Below are 24,251 nucleotides of genomic sequence, written 5' to 3'. Positions count from 1 at the left end.
TAGAGCAGAAATAAACATGTCAAACACCTGCGTAGTTCACAGCACAGTGAGGTCAAGGCTGCTTTTTGGCAGAAAGCAAGGAGACGGAGCTGCCTGCTGCCAGCCACCTAGGAACGCAGCAGTATACAACTTCCAGCAGTTAGAACGACGACGATGCTGATGCACCTTCAGACAAGCTGCCCACCCGGCGCACTGAAAACCCCAGATCTTTGCAACGGGTTGCAGGGGGTTAAGCAGCCTCACTGGTTTCTATTTTCTGTGCTTGCTCTGGGGGGAGGGTTGCATTTTCCCCCTTCGGTAGTTCCTTCTAAGACAATAATGAAGATGACAACACAAACTTTCCTGCACACCCACAGAAATCGGAGGTTTCAGCTCTGTCGCGTTGCTCTGATGACAACAGGGCTCGACTTTCTGCCCTCGGGCCTATCTCTGTCTGGCGTAAGTCCACTGAGACCAGGGAATTAGATCTGCAAGACGCTGTCATCAACATTTTGGCTAAAGAAGCCTCTAAACTTCATTAATTAAGCATGGCCACCCATTTGCAGAGCCATCTAATTTTACACCAAGCCAGCCAGACTGATGGGTTGACATTGAAACACGCTACGTAGGCTGGCACTGCCGCAAGCGCTTGGCTCCTTTCGAGTGCTCCACAACCCGGCCGTGCACGCCAAGAGCTCCCATTAAAGGGGTCTGTCAAGCTCAGGGGGGCTTGAATGGTTTCATTCAGAGCTGGAACCCGAGAGTCCTTGCACCCCACAAGACAGACACAAGACCAGATTCTCAGCTCGTTTTGCACCAAAACCCCATCAGATACAGACAGAGGCCGTAGCACGATCAGCACAATGACCGACTCAAATTCTGAACAGCAGATAAAATACCATGAACGAGAACTGCTTCTCACAGTGGCCCCGTAAGCCACTGAGCTTCAGCGAGCTGTTTTGATTCATCGCTTGGTACGTGTTGCTCCTGGGAAGGTTGAGTCATTCCACCTCTGGCTTGGCAATTCAAGCATAAACTTGCAAAACGCATACAGCCTTTTATAATGTTATCCCGAGAAACCTAAAACAGCTGCACTTTTGGCAGGAAAATACAGGACCACCAGTAAAATATCCAAAACAGTTGCATCTTTTAATTTATGACTGTACACTGTTTCCATAAAGAGTATATAAAACAGGTCAGATTTTATAGGTAAGACATAATAAACAGTCGTAGCCATTGATGCCATAAATGCATAGAAAAAGAGGTTACTTAGAAATTATTAATTACAGTTTTAAAACTGTATTTCTTGCACCTAATAACCACAATGCACAGACACGAGCAACATTTCTGAGCGATGGTTGGTGAGATGCTAGAGTTAAGAGACTGAATTTGCCTCCTGCGGTCGAGTTGAGATGAGCTCTGCCACTCTGCACCAACTCGTGACGGGGTCCGGTCCGCGCTGCTGGACCCTGGTTCCCACCCGCACGGGCACAGACATTAGGGCACAAACCCTTTTCACAGCGTTTAGTCCAAAGAGAACCTACAAACACAGCAGCAGAGCTGGTCCCATCTCCATTTGCAAGGGAAGATGGTCTGCAGAGAGCCCCCGTTTTGTGGGAGAATGCACTTAACGAATTTAACTTTTTTTTTTTTAACATTCCTGTTACTTGTCCCTTAACACTTTAGGGGGAAAATCTCATCCTTCCCAAAAGCCTTTTACAACTGCTGTGGGTAACAGGAGCTCCTTCCCTCAGCCAGAAACAGTGAAGGGATACTGACAATGACAAATAATTTCCTTCAAAACCCTGGCGTGAAACTACCTCCGCTCTCCAAAGCAGAGCCTTATAAAAATCAATTCCCGTTTCAGATTTACTTCTATCACGTTTACTTCATTGCATAAACTTCATTTACCACTCACGCATGGAACAGTCCAGAGAAAACAGGGGATTGTTTTACATTTCTATAGTAACAAAGGTTGGTTGTATGTTTTTTCGTTACTTCTCTTATCTTTTGCTACTTACGTATCACTGAAAGGAGAGAGGCGGAGTCTATAGTTTCCCCTTTTTTAGGTCACTGAAATTGGAGCATTAGTTTCATAAAGCGGCCTGATTTACAGCTATTACAGCATTTATAGTTAATTAGTATGTTAATTAGATCTCTGAAGCAACACAAAATCATTGCCAAAAAGGTTCAGATCAACTTTTACTACAGCAACTTGCGTTAATTCTCCTCACTCCTGTGAAACAAGCCCGACACGCTGCTGGCTGTCAAGTGAGGTCTTTCTTTTCTTGCTAAGTATCTCAACGTACTGCTCTTGGCCCAGTTAATTACTGTGGTACACCAGGCAATTGCAAAGAATCTGCCACGCCGAAGCCACACAATGAGAAGCGAATGTTTTGCCGGCTTTTCCACACCGATCCCCATCTGTGCTGCCTGAATCCGGCCGTGCCCTTCGCAGGAGGATCTCTCTGAACTGGATTCCTGGGGTTTCTGGCAGAGGTCAGCGCATCTTTTCATGTCCACCTTTACAACAGCAGCAGGAAGAAGTGCTTGCCAAGTTGTATTTCCAAAAAGTCAAGCTCCGTTAGGTCTTGGGACCTGGAGGTAATTGCTCTCACTAGTTAGCAAATTCCACCACACCAGGTCTGTTTTTCATAGGTTTATTTTAAGTACCTGTAAATCTTATAAGCAGAAACCAGGAAAAAGAGGTTTGCTTTTTCTAGTACAGGGGTTTTTTTAATGTAACTTGTTTTTAGTGAGGGCAGACTAAACTCTGAAGTTAAAAAAAGCCTGCACTATTATTTTTGAGCAGGGCTAAAAGGCTGTGTGTTCTCTGCCCCACGGTTTCACACTTCCTATTCACCCTAATGCCTACGCTCCGCTTCGGGCTCTGCCCAAACAAGCCCCCTTTCCTTCGCTGCAGCCATTGGATGTTGATCTTCCCCATTAACCTTTCACGTCAGTTAAAACACATCGTATTTTGTTCTTCATGAGCCTTCAGGGGGCTCATTCCTGACCTTCAGTTTCTCATCACCATGTGGAAAAAAAAAAAAAAAAAGCCTCCTGTTTTCAAGGAAAGAGGCGTAATTCACACTTGGTGTAGAGCCTCAGGATCAAGTTGGTCATTCCTGGGGGTGGGTTTCGTTCACGTTTTCTCTTTTCTGAAGGCCGTGTCACCATCACTTCATCAGGCACGACTGGGACTGCTGGAGAACCACGCAGCGGCGTTCAGCGTAGCAGCGGCAGCGGGCACGATCTCCCGTGCCTTTCCACTCCTGCCCAGGCAGCCTCAGCACCACTTGGCACTGCTACAGGGACCCAACACCAGCTCGTCAGGCGGTAACACCCCAGGCCACTGGCAAATATCCCCTCACTGCTCGACAGGGCAGTCTCGTCCCAGAGAAATTCAGGGAAGACTTCAGAAACAGAGAGGATGGAGAAACAGCACAATCAAAGAAGCAAACCAGGCTTAAAAAAAAAAAAAAAAAAAATCCAACCAACAAGCCAAAAAACCCCCGAGTACTTCCCTCCACCCACCCAACTGAAAGTATCAGCGCTTGGGGTTACTTCACACCGTCTGGCCCTTTCCACCCAAAGGAAATGCAGCCCCACTGATGTTTCTGCAGGCACATTATTGGAGGTGGATGTGGAGTACTCTGTATTTGGCATACAGATTTCACTTTTTTTGATGTATTAGGTATTTTATGGGGGTGAAGAAAAGAAAAATCACTCACAAGTTGTTTGACAAAAAAAAAGATAACGTAATCCTATTCCACAGAATAGATTTACTGCTCATCTGATTATCCGCAGTACCCAAGACAAAGCAATGGGGCAGACATTAGATCTGGGAAATTTTCCAGATTCATCATTTGAATAATAAATAGCGGTTGCATGAAAGCAAAGCAAAATACTCCAGTCTGGAAAACTGTAAAGAATTAGAAATGCAGTAGCACACGCTGCATTCCCGAGCCTTTCTGGAGACAATATTTTCATTAGATTTCCCAAGTCTCTGAGATGAGCTATCGATGCATTATTCAGAATATCCTTGCACAGACTGGATCTTATCAGATGAGAGAGGCACGTAAGACACTGGATTTTCTCTGGACTGCTTTTTGCTGAGGAATGTGTGGCCTGGGTTACTCTATGACCCCTCAGCAGGTAAAAACTGAGCTCCTTTAAGCAACTCTGGTTTTGTTTGGACCAGTTCTACCACACTGGTAGATGCAGCCAAAGCAGAATTCACTTATAAAATGAACCGAGTTCGTTGCCGTTCTTCATTAAATAGCCCTGAAAAATTCATTTGGGTGTTATTCACTAGGTGTTATTCAAATACAGAGTGTCTCTGCCATTCTCTGAGAATATCACATCTAAGGTAGGACAAAAACACAACGAACAAAGCTGGTAGGCACAGCAGTAGTCCAGAATAGCAATTCACCTCTCCACAGACTAGCTACAAGCCTGATCCCAAGTCCTCAAAAGTCAAAAAGCAGCCTTTCCTCTATTTCAAACAGGCACTCTTTGGGCACTATCATCACATTCAGATGTTAAAAAAAAAACAAACAAAAAACAACCCAGCTATTATTGATGTTAGAAATTCCTGCTGAGCACCAGCCAGCACAGCCTGTTCCAACATATAATGCAACTTTAACACAAGCATGAACTCAGCAGAGGCTCCTCACGAGCCCAACTCCGTATCTCCTGCTGCCTTGCACCATGCCCAAGGTCACGCTTCCAGCCCTGACGGCAGCGAGGCACCCACCACCAGCCGCTCTTCTCCTCCAGCCTCCGGGAGAACAAGGACTAAATGGGAGAAAACTGTTTAAAGTTGAATGGGGAAAATTGTTCCCTGGAAAGAAGCAGGTCCATGGCTGCCTCAAGGAACCAAGAGGTTATTTGGTTGATAAATACAGCATAACAGGTTTAATTGCTTTCATTTGAATGTGACCAGGAAGTCAATAAAACAGACAGCAAATTGTCACAGCGTGGAGTTTGCTGCAAGCATCAGCAAAGGGGCAGGCAGCTACTCACCACCATAGCTGAGGGGGGTTGGTTGTTGTTTTGGTGGTGGTGGTTTGGGTTGTTTGTTTGTTTTTTTTTAAAGCCTCTGTGTATACAATTGCCATAATCGGTGTGACTGTCAAAAAACTGCTAAGCATGATGAGGTCTCCATATGACAGATCCCAAGGCAGACAGAAAAATAATATATTTTTAACCTGATTATGTCACCCCTTAGTCTTGCAGCAGGGCAAGACCAAATACAGCCCATAGTGCAGAGGTGCATGTAAACGTCACTCTAAATACCACAATACAGTTTTGGCTACTGAAAAATCCCGCCAAAGACAAGAGAGCTGCCATAAACACCACTCTTGAAGCCCCAGCAATCCCACTGGCAGACAGCAGATCCACCAGTTCAGATTCAGCTTAGTAAGCCAGCCTATTTTTTAAAAAATTAATAATACTGGTTAGCTATGCTAGTTTTGTGAGAGCTTAGTGAGCAGAAATTGCTCACCAAGGTGTCAGATTAGTGCCAGTCCCCAGGACAAAGGCAGGAATACTACACACATTGCCTTTTCTCTGCCACAAACTTGCTCAGCCCATTTCGCGTATCCATGCCCCACGAGACTGCCACAGAACTGTCACTTACTCGTCATGATTCGCAGAGCTGTGTCCAGAGTTCTCATTCAAACCGGCGCACAATCGGGTGGAGAGGCTTACAGCGTGCCTGTAAAACCACCTCCTATGCCTCCAAGGCAGGGGGGACAGTAGTGATTCTCTTATTTAGCGGCTGAAGCTGCCAGAACTGACTGCTGAATGCACAGTTGGTACTACAAGCAAACCCTCTCATTCCTACTGACTTTACTTGTGATTACACTTCCAGGGGCTCGCTCGAATTGCATGGAAATAAATATATCCATATCTGGATGATGTTTGAGTTTCCCCATTTACTTCAGATGGAAACTTCAATTAACTTTCCAATAAAGAAAAGTTAACATCTTTTCGTAGTTCAGGCCTGATCAGGACCAGACTACGGAGTCTCTCTCTCACTCCCCCCACCTTCCGAGAGAACAGGGAGAGAAAATATAAGGAAAAACGGCTCGAGGTTTGAGATAAGGACAGGGAGAAATCCTTAAAGTTGCCGTTACGGGCAAAACAGACTCAACTTGGGGAAAACTATTCATTTATTACTACAAATAGCAGGATAATGAGACAGAGAACAAGATAACCTCCCCCCACCCCTCCCTCTTCCCAAGCTTAACATTATCTCTACTACCTTCCCCGCCCCGAGCGGCACAGGCGGGGAAGAGGGAATGGGGGTTGCAGTCAGTTCATCATACGTTGTTTTACGCTGCTGCTTCATGGTCGGGGGAAGAACTCCTCACATTCCTCCCCTGCTCCAGCGTGGGGTCCCTCCCACGGGCCACAGTCCTTTGTGAAACTGCTCCGGCGTGGGTCATCTCTTCCACGGGGTGCAGTCCCTCCAGAACAGCTGTCCCAGCGGGCCCTCCACGGGCCACAGCTGCCTTCAGGCCTCCACCTCCCCCGGTATGGGGTCCTTCACGGGCTCCAAGTGGATCTCTGCTCCTCCGTGGGCCTCCATGGGCTGCAGGGGGACAACCTGCTCCACCATGGTCGTCACCACAGGCTGCAGGGGAATCTTGGCCAGGAGCCGCATTACTCCTCCCCCTCCTTCTTCACTGACCTTGGCGTCTGCAGCCGTTCCTCACAACAGGCTGGTAGATGTCTCTCAGGATCTTTTTTTACATCTTATTCACTTCTCATCTCCTCTCCACTTCTTGCAGCCGGGCTGGACCGAGTTGGGCCCAGTCGGCTGCCTGGCGAGAGGCCAGAGGGTGAGGCCTGCAAGGCCCATGAGGCCTGCACCTCCCCCTCTGCACCTCTTCCCCCGCTCAGCTTCTTCACATCTTCTCTCCTCTCTTTTTTTTGCCTGTTTTCCCCTTCTTAAATACGTTATTGCAGAGGCATTATCACGAGACATTCTGCTACCAATTGGCTCGGCCTTGGCCAGCAGCAGGTCTGCCCTAGGCCCGGCCGAGCCCACTGAACAAAGGGGAGCGACTTCTAGCAGTTTCCTACAGAAGCTGCCACCTTAGGCCCCCCCTCACTAACAAAACCATGACACATCTTCATCTTGCAATAAATTCTTCAAAATCAGATGCTACTGACTCCGAAAAGTCTCTACCACAACCAAGATTTTAAGAAAAAAAATTCTTAATTGGGAGTCTGAGTTCATGGCTCCTACAACTTTTATTTCTCAGGTTTAGGTCTTCAAAGTGAAGAATTCTGTTCTACCAGAAATAAAGCCAGTTCTGACTCCAAAGGTAGACATCAGCGATGAGTTATTCCTCCCTTTGTTCTCCCTCGTATCAAAGGGCAACATCCTGGCAGCCCAAAGCCACCCCTGCCCGGCAGCATCCTGCGGCTCAGTGCTCCCGCTCCCACAGCGGCAGCTGCGACCCTGACCATTCAGCTACCGCAGTAACCAGTAAGAGAATCTCTGGACCGTTTAACGTAAAAGGTAAGGCGTTTTTATTTGATGTTTCACATAACCTGTTTCCTCTTTTAATGGTGAAACATACACATAAACTGAGAGATACACCTAATTGCCTACACCAGAGATTTTATTACAAATTACCTGTGACACTGGTGAGCGCAGTTGTGATTCTTGCAGCAGAAAAATCTTTAAATGCAAAGACATAAAGTCAAAGAAGTCATCCTTCATGGGGGGAAGAGAACAGAATCAAATTTTCCCGTACTACTTTCCCTGAAAACTTCCTCTTTTTGTGATGAAATCCAGACTCCAGAGACCAACCATTTCCACTGAAAAGCTCCTACACTGGGGGATGGAATGGAGGGACATTTTCTTGTGGCAGCTGTCTCAAAATACATCTTCAGTGCTCCTAATTGAATGCGCCATGAAAAAAACACCTCCACAACTTTTCTACTGATAAAAAAAGTTTAAAGGAAGAAAAGTTTCAGAGAGCATTGGGTTCTCCAGCATTTTCAAAGCACTGCAATTCTACTGCTGCTTTTTTTAAATAGACACAAGAGCAGAATCAGGTACCCACATTTATTTAACGCGTAGATAAACATTTGCCTTTGCAGTAACTGAGAAGACAATGCCGTTGCCTCAAGGTAAGATGAAAAAGCACAGAGAAATGAAGATCAAAGAACACAGAGAAATGCCTTCTGCCCCACAGAAACTGTCTGATATAATTTTAAAAGAAGTGGGTGCTTTAAAGTGTAAAGACAGGAAACTAATGATGAAAAAGGTTTTATAGAATAAAGGAAGCTTTGTATTACTCTGACCTAATATGCATTTTCTACATTTTCTATGCCGCCGGCTGAATGACAGTCCTGGGATCCCACTTGCAGGCGGCGCACGCAGGTTTCTGCAGGTAGTGCCCTAACAATGATTTTTAGGCAACTCCAGTCCCGCTGCAGGGTCCTACCCGAGAAGGCACCGGCCTTAATACAATTATTTCTTGTGGAGAAAGACTACCGACTTAAAGCACCATGGACTACAGACTTAAATACTATCAACTTAAAGCACTACAGACATGAAGCACTCTGAAACGGGACATAAACCCTGCAAATTGGTGCAAGCTGACCTACATCCATCTTTGAAGGAATTGCAAGTCCAATTACACCTCTGGACAATATGTTCAAAATGTTAAGAAGTTAAATAAGCCTCTTCTTTCCAACTGAGGAGGTTATGCAAGCTAGAGATTTACATTCAATAAGAATTCACGTGTGTAAATCCAGTGCACGTTTGATAAACACATTTTGCACCTTGTGAGCGCAGAATTCGCCACAGGCGTCTGTGTATTTCCTTTGATAATAGTCAAATCCTGCATTCAATCAGGTTCTCGTAACATTTGACCAGGCAGCATCACATCAGATGAAGTGGAAGAGTTTCAACCTTGGAAATTTCAAATACCAGTGCAAGAGAGCAGCCATTCCTGTCTTTGCAGTAGATCTAGTGATCTGAGCTAACACATTTTCGAAAGCTAAAGCAACTACAGAGGTCATATGGTTTTGCTGAGGTTTTTTTTTAGTTAAAACAAAACAAAACCAAAATAACAAAAACACACAAACCAAAAAAAAAAAAAACCACCAAAAACCTGAAGCTGCTAGAGTACACTAATTCCCAACAGGCAAACTTCCAAGAAAGTAGGAATATTCTCAGCTGCTCTAAGTCAACACGGTTTATAGATTTCGGTGCTGTTACAGGGCAGATTCAAGACAATGATTATCTGGAAGTTCTCCCTGTTTTAGCAAGTGACTGCCTGTTTTAAAACAAAAATGGGAAATGGAAAGCAGAACCTGCAAACACATTAATCCTTTGCAAGCAAAGGAAAACTAAAAGCTACACAATTTGTTTTCATTCACGTTTCAGTTCCATAAAGGATATTTTGTACAAGTTCTACACCGGCTTTTCTTTCTTCAGTGGTTGACGGGCTTTCTCACGTCCCACTTTCCTCCCAGTAACATATCCAGTCGTTTTAATAGCTCCAGACATGTCAGTCAAGAACCATCACCAGTTACGCTGTGTGAACAGTTTGCTGCTTGTTGCGCACCACACATCTCAGCACCACACATTCCTGCCAGCATTCCAGGCGCCATCTCCAAAACATGCGCAACCACCACCATTTGGATGATTTTTTTTTTTTCCTTCCCCTTCAAACTGAAAGGATTTCTGCTTAAACCCTTTCCCAAATAGCTGCTTGAATTCTTCATCCCCACATACTCAGCTGGTAACAAGAGGTTAATGTTTATTTCTAGAAACCTTGCTCACAGGAAGCCTTCATTCAGCGCAAGTGACTTCCGTAACTCACGCCTCCGCAAGCGGAGGGGTTGGGAGTGCTCTTGGATGAGCGGGAGGCACCTGGTCCCCCAATTTGTCATCTTCCCGAGGTCACCCGCCAGCTGTCTGTCCTCTCAACACCCAGCCTGGCCACCGCGGCGAAGGCATTCTCCCTCGCTCAGGTTTCCAGGTCTGAACTTCCAGATACAGTAAATCAATCGGGCAGCACAGAAACTGCTCAAACAACTGCAAGTAAGCATTTTAACACCCTTGAGCAGCCTCGCTGCGTAAGAAGGACACTGCAGTCCTAGCTGGAATCCAGCACAGCACTTGCTCTGCATGACCAGGATAGATTACACCTCGCAGGACTGCAGAACTGCGGCTACATTTAGTCCATGACTAAATCAGGCTCCACTCGTACTTGACCCTGAGAAGAATGTCATTGAATGCAAAGGCCTTTTCCCAGCTATAATCTTGTATTTTTCTCTTTTCAATGGCTAAAAAGACCATTAAGCCATCATTTCTGTAATTGCAAAGCAGCTCGCTCTTTAATGTGTTGCAGAAATATTTTGGCATGGCTTTATCTTCAAATTTTTCATCTTTCTCCCTGCCCTCCAACTCCACTCTTCCTCCCGCACGCTATGTTTAGGACAAAGGTAACCAGAAGAACGTGGATATGCTTAAATAATTATTACTCTGAGGAAGTTAACAATTGTTTTGTAACTTACTACCTGAGTCAGGATTGTTTTCACGGGCTTATCTTTTCTTTTTTTTTTTAAGGATAGGGCAAGTTCAGTCTTGAAGACATCACTGTGTCTTTCCTCACAGCTAGGGGAATGTTTCCCTGAGTTCAACTCCAGGAACACAGCATCTCTTCTGCAGGCAAAAAGAGAGAACACAACTTCCACTCTGAAAGACAGTTCTTTTGGACACATGAATTATTCTTTAGGATTAAAAATTCCCTACTGTTCCTGACTCCTCCTTTTTATCCAACTTCCGCACACCCTACCACGTACCATAAATCCCCCAGCACACAGCAAGCAATCCATATTGATGAACCGGGGGCTTTGAGTGAGCTACATGAAAGAGATTCCTCCTGGACCAACTTCCATGTAAATTATGCAGCTGTGAAGCAAACGGAGCCCTTTCTGAACAGAGCACTCAGTCAGGAATACCTACAGAAAGAGGATGGAGATGCACAGAGACTTTTTTTCCTCCCTTTTTCAGTACATTTTGCTTGATGTGTAGTTCTGTGGCAACAGACCACAAGGATGGTTGTATCACAACTCCGGAGCACAGGACGGCACACGGAGAGGAGATATTTTTGCCCTAGGAGCTCTGGTAAAGGACCTTGACTTTGGGCCCAAGGCTGGAAAATGGACTGGCCAGCACATTCTAGAGGGTCTTTTCACATTGAAGGATTATGTTTTAGTCCCAGCAGGGAAGAAGAGACCCTGGGTGACTTGGGTGTCAGGCATGGTCACAGCCAGGCTGTAAACTAATGGAGGTCAACAGCCTCCTTTGCCCCTACGCTCCCCACAATTTGCCTTCTCCATCCACCTGCTCTGTTGCGCAGCTCTGAAATGGCACTGCAGGGCACTGATCTCAGTGAGAAGGATGAGGCTGGAGCTAAGAAACATCACCTCCACCCTGCCAGTATAAAGGACTGAGAGCAGGAAAACAACACCAGAAATGCATTTACCACAGCCCCCAAATCACTTCTGATGGAAAAAAAAAACATAATCTGAACAAAGCTCAGTATACAACCTCAGCTTCGAAATGCTGTCTCCCCAGGTCAGCCAGTCTACTCTGTTTTCACTGTAACACAGCATCTTCTGCTCTGACAGAGCAGCAATGAATTCATGTCATGTGGTAATTCCAGTTTAATATGACTCAAACAAAACAGCACAAAATGCAGAAGAATTTCTAGAATCTGATACTGATCAGATAAGTAAGCCACCAAACCTAATAATTATCTCAAATTAATAACTACGAGCACAGAGCAAGTTCTTCTTTTGAGATAATAAGAACCCAAAGTTATTTTCTTTAGGCAGTATTTGAAAAGCGTAACTGTTGAAAGCAAAAAGACTGCAGTTTGAATGACATTATGTTGTGATTTTATTTAGTCGGGGGGGGGAGGCTATGGTGGCAGCTTCTGTAGGAAACTGCTAGAAGTCGCTCCCCTTTGTTCAGTGGACTCGGCCGGGCCTAGGGCGGACCCGCTGCTGGCCAAGGCCGAGCCGATTGGTAGCAGAATGTTCTGTGATAACACCTCTGTGATAATGTATTTAAGAAGGGGAAAACAGGCAGAAAAAAAAAAAAGAGACGAGAAGATGTGAAGAAGCTGAGCAGGGGCAGAGGGGGAGGCGCAGGCCTCATGGGCCTTGCAGGCCTCACCCCAGGCGGCCGACTGGGCCCAACTCAGCCCGGCCCGGCTGCAAGAAGTGGAGAGGAGATGACATGGATGATGTGAAGAGATCCTGAGAGGCGTCTGCCAGCCTGTTGTGAAGAACTTTTCTTGTGAGAGGAACGGCTGCAGACACGCCAAGGTCAGTTCAGAAGGAGAGGGAGCAGTAATGCGGCTCCTGGCCAAGATTCCCCTGCAGCCTGTGGTGACGACCATGGTGGAGCAGGTTGTCCCCCTGCAGCCCATGGAGGCCCACGGAGGAGCAGAGATCCACTTGGAGCCTGTGAAGGACCCCATACCAGGGGAGGTGGATGCCTGAAGGCAGCTGTGGCCCGTGGAGGGCCCGCTGGGACAGCTGTTCCAGAGGGACTGCACCCTGTGGAGGAGATGACCCACGCCGGAGCAGTTTCACAAAGGACTGTGGCCCGTGGGAGGGACCCCACGCTGGAGCAGGGGAGGAATGTGAGGAGTTCTTCCCCCGACTATGAAGCAGCGGTGTGAAACAACGCGTGATGAACTGACCGTAACCCCTATTCCCTCTTCCCTGCTGTGCCGCTCAGGTCGGGGGGAGGGGGGAAGGTGGTAGAGATAATGTTAAGCCTGGGAAGAGGGAGGGGTGGGGGAAGGTTATCTTGTTCTGTGTCTCATTATCCTGCTAGTTTTAGTAATAAATTAATAGTTTTCCCCAAGTCGAGTCTGTTTTGCCCGTAATGGCAACTTTAAGGATTTCTCCCCGTCCTCATCTCAAACCTGGAGCCTTTTTTCTTGTATCATCTCCCCCCATTCTCTCAGAGGGTGGGGGGAGTGAGAGAGAGACTGCATAGTCTGGTCCCAATTGGGGCTGAACTATGACACACTATTTCAGGAAGACTAGACTGTTCAGGTCAAAACAAGGTGAAAAAAACAGCCTGCCTGGTATCACAGCTGACTAATGCCCTAATGCATTAGACCCTCGCTTCTTCAGGTTCTGGTTGCTGCTGATCAGGTCAGCATTTCAGCCTGATGTCGAGGATCAAGTTTACAGCTCTCAGCCATGCTGGCATTTGCTCCTCAGGAAGGCCTGGAAGGGGTGGGAGGGAGAAAAGAGAGGAGGGCAGGAGCTAGGAGGGGCTTCTCCTCAAAACCATGGCTGAGCTAAGGATTAGAAGCATCCACCCAAGTGGATGCAGCCCTCAAACACCAACCTGCGAAGACAAAGGAAGCACCCAGCCCCACTCTGTATCAGAGAGCGGTCAAAGAGAGCTCACAGAGGTGGAGAGAAGGGGAAAGAGTTGATCTGTTCTCTCGAAAATATTTTTATAAGGGAATGAAGGAAAAAAACCCAAACAAACATTCCTTCAATCCTAAGAAGTTTCTTCCTATCTGTCAACATACAGTAGGAGCTATTATTATCTGGCTTAACTATCAAGTATAATTTTAAGCTTATTTTTCTATTTTAACAGTTTGACATTTCTATTGTGAAATTTGAGTGTAATTCCCTGGATTGTATTGTCCTTCTCTATTGTGCCCTGGTGGAATCTCTAGAGGGGAAAAAGCAGTGATGATGGGAGATTTTCATTTTAGTCTTCTAAAAAGACAATGAGTGTCTAAATGGAATCGTTCTTCATTTCATATAATTTCTGTTGAATTAATTGTTATTCTCCACTGCTGTCAGTGTAATACAATTTCCTGAACCAGCAGGAGCACGGATATCAAAGCAGAAGCATGCTGAGTTAGGTAGAATCCCTTTGTTTCACCTGGGGGAGAAAAGTGCTAACAGAGTTGTTACAGAGGAGTGACATTCACAACTACTGAAATTCTCCATGGATTATTTCTATAACAACTTGATCCACCTTGCAAACTGCATCCTCAAAAAACATATCCACAGAAGTTGTGCCTACTGGCTGAATTGATTTTGAAACCCTCTGGTGCAGGAACTGCATTTTTTAGCATTCGCAGAGTGCCTAGCAATTGCAGGGGGAGGATTATCATTAATAAATAATGACATTTAATAAATTATCTGGTGATACCCTGCTAAGGAGCGAACTCACATTAACACTAGGTGGCAGAAGGCTCTGTCACATTGAAGACACCTGCCAACAAATACACTCATAAACCTAGACTTGAGCTTGATAGCCGATTTTAGAAAACCTAAGGGAAAAACAGTTGAAAGCAAAATAGCTATAAAAAACCCATTTTCCTTCCACTCTTTCAGTTCTAATTCTGGCTCTGACATTTTTAGCGCACATCATTTCACTATTAGAAGATTGCTGGCTATCTCTGAATCTGAATACATCTTCTAAACTTGAGCCTTAAATAATCTCTTTTTCAATTCAGGTGAAGTTCTGTATATGACAGGTATTCTATGAAGCTTTTACTCAAGAAAAAGAGGAATTCCCAGTTTTAAAGAAATAAATGGCCGTTAGGGAAAGTACACAATAAAAACATACACTGCTAGTTACCTTGAAAGATACCTGAAACCAAACTTGGAGTGCTATAGCAAGCACGCTCCTGCACCTGAAAGAAAACCAACAACCTACAAAACTCATTCAAAACTCAAGATTCACTGTGGAAGGGGTCTCCTAAAAATAGCAGCTGCTCCTTCACAGAGATGCATTTTCAGGAGATACTTTTGTAATTACATATCAAATTCCATGGTATAAACTGGTTTCTTCTAGTTTTACATATTTAATCCTTTGAAAAATGTTTATGCTTGATTTTCCTCTAGTCTGGTCACTCTGTTTTCAACTGCTCTAAGTTTCTCTCTCATCTAGTCTACATCAAATTAAAATAAGGAAATTAAACATTTAAATTGCAGTAGAAAAAGTGAAGAAATATCAGCAATCACAACTCAAAGACAGTATATGAAGAAGAATTTGCTGTGTGGGCTCTAACAACCTGGACAGAAAAGGTAGCAAACGGCAATGTCAGATGTAAGGAGGAAGCCATAAAGCAAGGGAAAAAGTAGAAGACAAGCCACGTCTAGATGTTGAAAAAAACAAACGGAGTGAGGGGAGAACACCACGCTATTTCCTTAGACAAATACGTTAAGAGTTGACAGCAAAGATTTCTTCTAGATCACTGCAGCTCCACAGCTTTTACACTTGCCAGTAACGTTGCAGATTTACAGCGCTTGAGGGTTGGGTCCTACAAGCGAGGCTGGTGCCAGTGAAGAGCTCGGTAGCATCGTGGTGGGTTATTTTGCACCTCTAGACCTGGAGGCTCTTTGTGTTTAAATATAGTCTATTTCATCAGTCACAGTTGTCAGCAGTGGAAATTGTCATCTAAGCAGTAAAAGATGCTGTTGAAGAAACAGGAGGGACTGGTTAAAAAGTAAAAATTATTTTGGCCTTGACAACTCATCTCACTGCCCATTTTGAGGGTAAGGGATCAAGCCACCCATTGCAAATTGCTGCCTGGGAGTCAGAAAAATCAATAGTAGGTAGGAAAGCCTACTGCCAAGGCGACAGCCACTGCCAGCAGATTATTAATGCATCTGTCTGCATTCCTTAATGTTTCCTAAGAAGCAACTATGTTAACTGAAAAGGTGCGATGTGTCACCAGCCCTTCTCTTCTCTCCTCTTCATTTTCTCTCTATATTAAAACCTTGGCTACCAAAGAAAACAATCATGTTTCACCTCATCTTTTCCCAGCTTTTCTGAAGTTCAGTTCCTGTTCCATGGCAATATATACAGCCTAAGTACTATCCCTGACAAGCTGTTTGACAACCCCAAGTTGCACATCTATTTTACTCCCAGGGCTTTGGAGTCGGTAGGGCTTAGATGGGAAATGGAGGCCAAATAAAATAAACACAGACAATATCAATGAATTCTTCAGAAACACACAAGACAAGCAAAATGAAACACTACTGGCTTTTGCTCACAATTAGGATTCAGCCCGTCTCGCAGGCTGAACGCTCTGGCTGAGGTCCAGAGAGACACTTAAGCACATGTCTTATTTTAAGCATGTGAGTAGTCTCATTGATTTTTCACTCCTGCCAGTAAGAATATTCAATGCGCTTAAAGTTAAGCGCATTGTTAAGTGCCTTCCTGGATCAAGGCCAGGCTATTTAGCCCTTGCAAGAGTTAGTCTACAGAATATTTACCATTATTTTAACTTCTCTTCTCTGAGATAAAGTTTTACGGTGTATGGAAATATTTCATTCATCGAGTATCGTACAAGCAGTGACTGGGGTACAGCAACCTTCAGGGAACAAGTATTCTTCCCCTTCCCACATCTTCTAAAGCAGGAACTGGAAGGACTACCAAGACACATCAGCAAATACTCCGATAAAGAAAAATAAGTTTTGAAAGGGAAGCCCACAGTCTTACTGATCTGGAAAGCAAAACCAGCCCCATAGTGAAAAGCCGACAGACATACCAATTTTCAGTGAAAACTAATAAAGTAATTCAACAACATTCCATTCTAACAGCAACCCCTGTACAGCAACTTTGAAAAAGAAGCTAATTGTTAACTAAAATTAATTATCACAAGAAGTGCGCATTCAATTCCATTTTTCCTTCTTCCTTTTACATCGAGTTGAATATAAAATTCAAGGAAAGCCCTGCTAGTGCTTCTTCAAGATGATCTTACCGTATCAGAGCACTTTCTAGAGATCAAAGGCACAACAAACACTACTGCTTTTTGCTACAAAGAAGTGAATGCCATTTGCTTTGCTACAGACAACTGGATTATTATGTGGCTGGCATTATTCAAGTGCAGTATGGTACCCTGAGTAAGAACCAGAGAAAGATGTTTAACATGAGGAAAGCTGTACCGGGTCAGAGCAACGCTCCCTCCACGCCAGCCTTCCCTCTCCAGGAGCAGAAATGGGAGCATATGGGAGTCTGACCACTCCAGTGGGACCAGCAGGACAATATGACAATTTGCTCTTATTCTATGGGCAGATGTAGCTTTTTATTTCAGCACTTGTTTCTTCCTGGAAAGCTTAAACTCACTAGTGAAAGCACATAATTGAAAGGGCGATATATGAACAGAAAGCCGCTTTAAACTAGGCCACCTCTTTGAATTCTCAGGTTGACTCACAGCTCTATCACTCATCATGCCTTACACCAGCGCAACTCCACTGATTTCCTGTTACTAAGCCCATACCTGATGGCGACTCAAGCCTCAGCATCTAACACACCGCTTCAGAAATGGGTGGACTACCCTCACAGACAGCCTCTGAGACCTCTGCAAAAAGTAACGAAGATGATAAAGGTAGCCTGCTGACAAACGGACACTTTCTAGTGGATTCTGGTTTAGAAGTCCTCAATTTGAAAGAAATAATCTCTCTCTTTTTACATATAGTTATTTTACATATCATGATGCTGAGATTACTGGATCCAATTTTATCGTCCTGTCATGCAGAGTCAGAGCAGACAGGCATAAAGGCCATAAAGCAGAGAAGCACTGAGGCTGGAAGGTACATCTGGAGACCATTCACGTCCAGCCCCCCTGCTGAAAGTTGCTCAGGGCCACGTCCAGCCAAGTTCTGAATACCTCCAAGGAGGAAGCCTTCATAAACTCTCTGGACAACCTGTTCCCAGTGTTTGACCCCCCCTGCAGTAAATATATTTTAATGGAATTCCCTGTATTTCAATTTGTGCCCATTGCCCCTTGTCCTCTCACTGGGCACCACTGGAAAGAGTCTGGCTCCGTCCCCTTTACTCCTCATCCTCCATCAGGTATTTACACATATTGACAAGATCCTTCTGAGCCTTCCCATCTCCAGAGTAAAGACTTCCAGTTCCCTTGATCTCCCCTCACACAACAGACACCCAAGTCCTCACTCATGCCAGTGCATCCATGCACTGGGGAGTCCAGGACTGGACCCAGCACTCCAGATGTGTGTCTTACCAGTGCTGAGCAGAGGGTAAAAATCACCTCCCTCAACCTCCTGGTAATGCTCTGCCTAATGCAGCCCAGGAGATTGTTGGACTTCTTTCCCTCAAGGACACATTGCTGGCTCACGGTCAGCTTGGTGTGCTCCAAGGCCTTCTGTGCAAAGCTGCTTCCAGCTGGTTGGTCCCCAGCCTGCGCTGGTGCATGGGGTTATTCCTCCCCAGCTGCAGGACTTTGCATTTCTCTTTGTTGAACTTCATGAAATTGCTGTCAGAATATTTCTCCAGCCTGCTGAGGTCCCTTTGAAGACCAGCACAACCATCGGTGCACAAGCTGCTCCTCTGAACTTTATATTGCCTGCAAACTTGCTGAGGGTGCACTCTCTCCCATCAGCCAGGCAGTAATGAAGAAGCTAAGTTACTGGTCCCAGTATTGACCTCTGGGGTATCCCACTAGGTCCTGTTTTGCTTTGAAATCCACAATACATAACAGGTGGGTTAACATAACTAAACTATATTGTTTTAACTAGTTCTCATTTCTAAATTAAGACAGTTAAATTAGAGCAATATTTTAATATGTGCAAGAATCAAGTCTGTTTCTGAACAGTACCTGCTGGCTTAATTCATTCTTAAAAGTGAATTTCCTTTAAGAAAAGTTCAAAAATAATTTATGGCCTCAGAGGGAAAGACAGACTTTTCTTTTTGAACTGCTTTAGTATGTAACTAATGCAAATGACAGAATTTATTAAAAAGAAATCATTTCCGTGGACAAAACTGCACCTTCACTTGAAGGGATGAGAGCAACAAGAAAGCTGTATTCCAGAACTGGGATTATAGCCAGCTTATGACGGAAAAACATTGAATGGTTATGGTGTAATTATAATGTTACAGCATTAGCTGCCAGAATTACAAAAAATAATCTTAAAATTATGCCCTAAATAGAACATTGTTTAGCTAAACTGAAAGCACATTCCAAGAAATGTGAAAACACAAACTTAACATGATTCCAAATTTAAATTACACATACTAAGGGCTTGTTTTAATAAAAGTACATTTAGTGGCTGAATAAAGTTTCTCAAAAAAATTATTTTAAAGATAATGAATGCCTGATGTCCAAAAGAGTGTCACATGAAATTTCATCATTGACTCATGTTAACTAACCTCAAATTTAACCAAACGCAACTGTGATCAATATTGTGTCAATCTGAAAATATCTGGGTTTTAGGCAACAAAACCAGATGCAAGGATGAGTAAAAAATTGGACTCCACAAAGTGAATGGAGTTCCTTGCCACTGAAAGGTCTGGAACAGTTCTACTGACAGGGTGAAGCCAAAAGAATTAAAAGTTTTGATAGTATTGCCACATTTAGCAAGATGAGGGCCAAAAGCAGGAGAAATAAAAGGGAGCTAGTTTGTTACTGTTGATTTAATTTTTTTTTTTCTTTTAAAGATGGCATCTTCCACTTTCAGGGCAGCTTGGGGCACGGACTGTTCCTCCACACACCTCTAAATCATTGTCCAGTGTCTAGTCTGATGGACTTGCATTATATGTTCCTAGGCAATTCTGTAAAGCAAACAACAGGAATAAATAACAAAAAACACAACTGCATAAAATATAAATGCCATCAGATTTACCAACAAACTCTTGAAAAAGTCTATATGTACAGTAGAGTTGTGCTACCAAAGAAAAGGACATTGGAAACAGACTCTACCTTCACTGCAGAAAAAAAAAAAACTGAAGACAGGATTGTGATTTGTTTTGTTCTTTTTTCCCCCCTAAAATTGGTAATCACCTTGCAGCCTTGATTAACAGCAACCATGCTCAGCCATCAAGGCTTAAAGGGCTCATCCAGAAAGAAACCCACCCCGCTGACAGCAATCTAACATTTGCCAGCCAGGCAAGTCTTCCCAGCCTGTAAAAACTTCAATTTCTGCACGTTTTATCTTTGTTCTGCTGCAACATGCGGCCACTCGCAGTACTTACTGGAGAGAGGGAATGCAGTCTGGTTCCCCAGCCTCACTACAGATGAACTTTGGTAAGTCAGAGAGACACAGACCCCTTTAAGCGTGGTACAGATACCCTGTTGGGCATGCTGATCGTATAAATGTGTGCACACACAACCATGCATGTGCAGGTACTGCCCACCACTGTGCCGTCATGCATCCCAATCTCACAAGTAGGTGATACAGAATAAAAAGTTGCCTACCTCCATCTCTTTTTATTGTCTTTAGCATTTTTTTGGCAATGGTACTTATCAGTTGCAGTGGGAAAAACCATGAAATAAAAACAAGAACTGAGCTGAGGGAGAAAAAGGTGTCAAGAGTGGAGAAAACAGAGTTTTATTCCTCAAAACAATAACCCCTACCACGACAGCCTTGCTGGCTCCTTCTCCACTGGCATGAAATTTCTGTAAAAGGATCATGTGGTGCTGGAACACAAAACTGCAGAGCTTCGTATATGAGACAGGCTGCAGTCCTGGCCAGGGATTAACAAACAAAGCAAAAAGCCCAGTCCTCTCTCCTTTGCCTTCCAAACACGAAAAACTTAGAATGTGACAGAAACCTGTTAACTTTGACGGGGTTTAAGTTATACCAATATGAAGTCAAAGAAGCAGAACAGCTAGAACTGGCAGAAAAATAAAAAGTCTACGACTTCATTGCCTCACAGAAAATCCTAGACGACCAGGGAAGGGTAATGGATTTATGAGGTTTGAGAATCCCAAAACAAAGATGCAATTCAGCTAGCTGATTTTGATGTTCTACCCCTGAAAACTTAAATTTAAAAAAAAAAAAAAGTAAAAATAAAAATAAAGCGCAGAAAGCACCTACTAGATAAACAGTCAGCATTGTCATTCAGGCATGTTTCGCTCCCCACCTCTGGAAAGTTGTCTGGCACTTGACATAATTGCGAGGAAGAATTCTCTCCCCTGGCAAAGGCAATTAACATCACTGTATTTGCATCACCTGTCAGAGCCGAATCTGCTATCTTCTTCACATCTGACACAAGCTTCTACACCTACTTGACAGATCAAACGGGTTTTAAAGAAATTACTGTGCTTTAAAGGGAAGTTTCATGGCTACATGAAGTCAAAAAGCTGCAAGACAAGAGGTGTGTGATTATTCTATTAGTACATGATACACCCCCCTGGAATACTGAAATACAGCGTATCTTTGTACTGAAGTTTAACCTCTTTCATGTAATTTGCTGTTTCATTATAAAGCTCCTTTAGTCTTCAATCTTCATAAACATCTGTAGAAAATTAAAGAAGGTAATTTTCCTGCTTTGTGCTCCTGAACTGCTTAATTTCTCTTATTAAGATATAAAAACTCCTTGCTGTAACAAGAAATTCAAGAAACAGTGTGGGCCACTGCTTTAACATGCAGCCATAGACAGCTGTACGCATATGTTTGAGCACAAACATGCACTGAATGTTATAACCAAGCTTTTTTTTCTTTTTTTTAAGACTACATAAAATATTAGTGCTTTATGCAGCACCGTACAACGTGATGTCATTAGATTACATATCATGCCACTCTTCAGCATCATTAAACCAAGTGCCAGATCTCATCACATTTTATGGTCGCTATAACTCAAGTCCAAACTCATTTCCCTTTAGCCCCAATTTAAGGTTTGTGTTTGTTGTAGATCAATGTATAAACCTCCTAATTAAAGGCAGCAGAGCAGAGAAAGATAACGTATACAATTGCTTAATGCAGTTCTTCAGTTGAAACATAAATGACCACATAGCAGCATGGTGGGTAATGCAGGTGTTGAAAAAACTTCTCTGTCAAAATGCATTTCCCCGTAATCGTCTGTTAATCGTCAAAAGCAACTGGACCAGTACTCCAGCTCTCTCAGATGGCAGCCAGGAACTGGGAGCACTCACTGGATGCATAATCGGGAAACAACATCAGGGTCCCCATGGATCTATACTTCTCAGTTTTTAAGTCCCTGAGCAGCATGGAAAAGGGTATCAGAGAAGAAAAATAGTCACTTTTATTTGGGCATGGATCTATTCCGAAGTAAAAAGCTACATTCTACTCACCAAAGGCACTGTGATGTTCTGGTGAGCAAGCAGGTTTGGCCAAATAAAGTCACTAACAAAATAAAGCTAAATTTCTAGTGAGTTGCTAATAATTTCTAGCGAGTTGGTCGAGCGCAGTGCATCCATCACATCTGACAGGTTGCTGATGTGATTTAAAGGAAGAGAGCAAAGGACCATATCGATTTCTCCCATCAGTAGGACAAGCACTCTAGTAAGTTGACTTTAAAGTAGCTATATACAAGTATTGCATTATCTGCCAGACAAGTGCTAAGGAGGTTTTCAAAGACTTTAATATTTTGGCACATAAATCGACTATGGGCTAATGAGGTGCCCTTCATGACTGAGAACTTCTTGCACCACAAAGGTTGTATCAGCTGGAACCATGGAAGAGCAAATAGCACAGCGAAGCAGAGCCGGCTCTTCCCAGCCCACCCTGTGCTATTCCAACACACGCTGGAGCACACACAGGTACAAGCTGCCCTAGAAGACGTCTCAAACGTAGCCCCCCCACAGACTTTACCACGAGTGTGCGGCTTTACACAGTTTCCCTGTAACTCTTCACGGAGGTTAAAGCTGTATCAATGCAAATTCTTCACTTTTTGTACAAAAAGTAAATTTCTTTTTTTTAAAGGAAAAAATATTTTGTAAGATTTCAACAGGAATGATGTGAGTATTCTTCCTGAGTTGCTTACCTTTTTGCATTAGAGTTATTATCCTTTAATCCAAAAGTTCCCACTATATGCTCTGCCCACTTAATGCACTGCTGCTGAACATATTCTGCACTGACCTATGGATTTGTAACCAGCACTGGTCTCAAATTTCTTCACCCCAAGAACTAACATATCCCTCAGTGACTCACCCCAATGAAAAGGAAAGATCAAGCTCACCTTTAGGTTTATAACAAAAACAGTCTGTAATTTTTTTTTCTTAAAGTATCACACTGAAATTAGTTTCATAAGTGCTACACCAAAAAAAAAAAAATTAAACACAATTTACCCTGATAGATCTAAAGAAATAAGCGTAAACGGGAATTCATTGTCCGACGAGGTATTTTCCCTGCAGGGATCTCATTTTATCCCAGTGATACTCAACAACTTTCATCTATGATTTAAAAGAAAATATAGAAGTCACTCGTTATAAAACACACAGCTGTCAAAAACCTGAGGGAGCTGGGAAAATAGATAAATTATTCAGGCTAACCTGTAGCACTTACTCATACAGACTTCTTCCAGCTAGAGGCAGCTTAATAGCAAAGGTCATGCAGCTAGGAGCAAAGAACATGGGTTCACACAAGACATAGCACTACATAAATTAATTTATACTGGAAACAACAGAGATCATGGAGGCCAGCTTACAAAACACGAGCCCTGGTTACTTCTGTAGCTAAGGAGGTGGATACAGACAAAGTAATATCAAGCAGGGGAACGGGGAGGGGGGAAAAAAAAGAAAAGAAGGATTTGCATATAGACTGAAACCAAACTCAAAAGGTATTTTGGTGCTTAACTGCCTTTGAGGACTTTAGTCCACCTGATTTAACAAAGGCTCCAGAGAAATCTGCGATAGGATCAGATCTGATCCATCGCTCTGCACGGTTGGTCTCTTCCTCTGCAGCTCAGCACGTTTCTAAACCCACTACTGCCCCATCCACCGAGACATCTTTTCACACTAACGCCGCGTTCCCAACACCTTTCCTTCTCTAGTCTGATTACCCTAAGCTAGTATGTGTTTTTCACCAATTCAGAGCTTACAGTTCATTCAAACTAGCAAGACAGACTCTCCATTCAATCAGTTGCTCCAGAAAACGTTTCCTTTGTCTGTTCAGTATTCGATCTGGTTTTCTGTAGTAACTTCTTGAGCATTAGCTTCTCTCTTTGGGGCAAACGGCTATCTTCAGCTGTAGGTGCTGAAACAATCAGTGCATTGACATGTCTACAGAAACACCCAACAGTACCACAGTAAAACAACACGGAGCTATTACATTGTAAATGTAAGATTATATATGCATAAACACATAGGCACACACACAAACATGTATCAGTAAAAAAAAAAACCTCAAGGGACTCAAGGAGCACACATGTTTATTTAGATGTCTTTCTCCTAGAAATTTTGCTAAATTTATCATATCTTCTGAACCTTTTGTGTTTAGTTTGATTATTTTTTTTTAACATCAGA

General features: G+C 43.7%; 1 protein-coding gene across 1 annotated transcript in view; it reads right to left on the bottom strand.

Annotated features, from left to right (window-relative positions):
* The window catches only part of MNAT1 (MNAT1 component of CDK activating kinase), a 124,490-nt gene that overhangs the window by 1,228 nt on the left and 99,011 nt on the right, over positions 1-24,251 (bottom strand). The gene's annotated exons all lie outside the window — the stretch shown is intronic.

The sequence above is a fragment of the Chlamydotis macqueenii genome, chromosome 5 (genome assembly GCF_036417535.1).
Source record: "Chlamydotis macqueenii isolate bChlMac1 chromosome 5, bChlMac1.mat, whole genome shotgun sequence".
In the NCBI taxonomy this organism is placed as follows: domain Eukaryota; kingdom Metazoa; phylum Chordata; class Aves; order Otidiformes; family Otididae; genus Chlamydotis; species Chlamydotis macqueenii.
The sequence above is the reverse complement of the archived record's forward strand: the minus strand, read 5'-3'. Positions and strand labels throughout refer to the sequence as shown.